Source organism: Rattus norvegicus, chromosome 1 (genome assembly GCF_036323735.1).
Source record: "Rattus norvegicus strain BN/NHsdMcwi chromosome 1, GRCr8, whole genome shotgun sequence".
In the NCBI taxonomy this organism is placed as follows: domain Eukaryota; kingdom Metazoa; phylum Chordata; class Mammalia; order Rodentia; family Muridae; genus Rattus; species Rattus norvegicus.
In genome coordinates, this window is record NC_086019.1 from 147,238,150 (window position 1) to 147,241,401 (window position 3,252).

The 3,252-nt window shown below is 42.1% G+C and overlaps 1 pseudogene; it reads right to left on the minus strand.

The window, feature by feature from the left end:
- Positions 1-1,687: 1,687 nt before the first annotated feature.
- Rchy1-ps1 (ring finger and CHY zinc finger domain containing 1, pseudogene 1) lies at positions 1,688-2,809 on the minus strand (annotated as a pseudogene).
- Positions 2,810-3,252: the final 443 nt, after the last annotated feature.

The window sequence follows — 3,252 nt, forward strand, 5'->3', positions numbered from 1 at the left end:
GTAGAGGGAAATGTGGCTGGAGGGAGGGGGAGGGAGGGGGAGAGAGTGAGAGAAAGAGAGAGAGAGAGAGAGAGAGAGAGAGAGAGAGAGAGAGACTAATGTCCTTTTGCCTATCCTTCCACTTTAATCCTCCTCTCTTCCCTCCTTCCCAGGGTCCTACCTTCCACTTCCCCTCCTCCCCAGGGTCCTACCTCTTCTTTCTCTTTTGCCTCTGCTCAGCTTTAAAACTAATTGATTCCATTTCTTCTATTGAACCTGTCTTCTCAAGCCCAAGAAACCCCTTAACTCATACCTAGGATTTGCTTTGCAGAGATTTCAGAGAACAAGTAAAGGAGGGTTCAGGCCTGACTGAGATTAGGCCATTGGGGTTCATACTCCTTTGGGGTAACATTTTAAAAACCACACACCTAGCAGACATAGTAATAAACAAACTTGGCCTTCAGGGTTCTTAAAACAAACTTCCAAACAAACCCAGTCATAAAACAAACAGAAAGGGAACACAGGCCAATGAAACAGAAAGTCCAAATATAAAGTCTTAGCAGTAATTACAGTGTTGTAAAGTTCAAAGTCCTGAGGAGTGATTAATAAGCACACACACCCCATCTCAGAACTGAGTACGGTCTGCACAGCCTCCAGACACAGCCCTCAGCATACCTCCATGGTGAAGGGCAGGAGGCCGCCTTCTTACACAAATTCATTGAAGTACTGAGTCCTAACTACTTCTGAATATAAAGAAACAAACTGTGCAAACTTACAAAGAACATGAGCTTTTATTCAAGAAAGGGTCTTCACTGGGCCTGTAGCCCATTAATTCAGCTGATCTGGTTGGCTAACAAGTCCCAGAGATCCTTCTAGCTCCATTTCCCTCGTGCTAGTTATAGGCATATGTCACAGCATCCGGGGTTGAATTCAGACTTAGCTTAAATCCCCAGGCCCACTTGTTTTAGTTTTGAGAATTTTCAATAATATACTAAATGGCTGGTTTGGGTATTTGGTCAACATTTACTGTCTGCAAAAGGGGCCAGTTTACGTTTTGTTCTAGGGGGCTAGAAAGATGGCTCTGCTGTTAAAAACACTGGATGCTTTTCCAGAGGGCCCAAGTTTGATTTCCAGCTTTCACATGGTGGCTTACAACCATTCATAACTCCAGTTCTAGGGGATCTGATGTCCTTTTCTGGCCCCCACAGGTATTACACATATGCAGTGTACAGACACAGACATACATGCAGGCAAGACACACAGACACATAAAATAAATTTTTTTAAAGTTTTTTTGTAAACAAACAACTTCAACATGTAAATAAAATATAAATAATTGGGTTCTCTTTCTTTTCTTTTCTAAAATTTTTGTTCCAGTACAATTTCATTAGTACTTTATAACATAAAATTATATGTATCAGATCCAAAGGACTGTCTTAGAAAATTAAAATGCACATGTAATTAGATTTTAACAATAAGAACGTAAAAATTATAGTACAGCCCATAAAATCAAAGACTAGTTAAAACTGAATGTAGTTCTATCAAGAACTAGAAATTAACTCTGCGTGCATAGTGTCACTTAAAGTTCCATGAAAATATAAAATATTTCGATGAATGTGACTATATGTGGGACAAACATCATTGGCTTCAAAACTTGACACTAAAGAAATTTCCTATCAACACACGCTCAGAGGCTTCATCCAGTAAATGCTATTACAATTCCATCCAGAGATCTTGAATCCTCAGGTATATATGGTATGATCTGCTGTGGATAGTGGTATAAAACATCTCTCTGCATAGTTAGGACACATTCTGACCTTGGGGTCTTTTACACAGAGCTTCATCTACATCACAGAGCTGTTCTCCAGCCAAGGACAGGCTTCTCACTGCTGATCCACTGACACTCTAGTGCCCCAGCTTGAGCAGTATTTTAGGAGTCACAAAGCTTGTATTTCATGCCTAAGATATTGATCTGGACTGTGGATCATCCATTACTGTTATTTCAGAGAATACCGGCAGTCATGTTCTGGTATTCCCATGGCATAGAAATCTGTGCTACCTCATTATCTAATTGTCTCCAGTACTGAGTCATGTCTACGGCAGAATGCATACACAATGGGCATCTGTAACCTTCTTTCAACGTTTCTTCATAACACGTTCTGTGTAGGATATGCCCACATGGCAAGACATGAGCAACAACATGGGAAGTGTGAATGTCCTCCAATCACATTGGACAATTTTGCCGGGAGACATTTTCAATACACGTGCGTTTTCCTCGAAGATTCACGGCTAGGAATAAGTTACATTTCAAGCAATGTGAAAAAAAAATCTTCCTTTGGATCAGTCCTACAAATCCCACAGCTCTCACAGTGATACCGCTTCTTGTCTTTGTCAAACAGGTGGCAAATACTACAGGAATATTCTCCAGTGTACTGCAGTCCTTACAAGTCTGCTGGGCATGTTGGAATTTTTCACAGCTGATGCACTGCACTTCCTTTACTTTGAAACGATCTAACTGATGATATTCATTGGTATCATGATAGAGCCAGCAAGTATAAAGCTTGTAATAACAAGGTGCCTTGAGACAGGCTCTGTCATAGTAACCTCAACCCCGTGGCCCTTGCGCAAGGCTGAGGAGGCCATCTTCCCGCGCTGTCAGGTCACTGCCATTTCCTCCTCTACCTCCCCCTATCGATCCACAGAACTTTCCCCCAGATTGGAAGCCACGCCTTAAAGAAGCAACGCGGGTCTGATACTCCTCCTCGGAGTAGATGCCACCACAGTCAATATGGCAACATGGCAGCTGATCGCGTGATCTGGAGCAGCTGGATTTCCAGTTCCTGTCAAAGGGGCGAAAGTAAGACAGACGCTTAGTCTGTTGTCTGGACATTAGTCGCCGCGGGCACCTTTACTTTTCTTTTCTTTCCCTTTCCTTTAAGACAGGGTCTCAGTGTGTATCAGTGGTTGGCCTTGAACTTGCTGTGTAGACTAACTTGACCTGGAACTTACAGAGATCCACCTGCCTCTGCCTCTTCACTGTTGGGTGTGAAGGCATGCAACATAGCGACCAGCAATAATTTCATTCTTAAATAAGATCCTTCATAAGTTTATTTTGCTCATACATCAAATGTTATTAAAGTTCTCAACTACATTAAGAACTTTGGAACATTGTCCCACTTTGCAAATATGACCAGGTGTTCATACAATGCTGGCCTTGGAAGGCTGAGAGAGGAATTTAAAGATCTGGGACGTTCTTCAAGCCAAAGCTAGGATG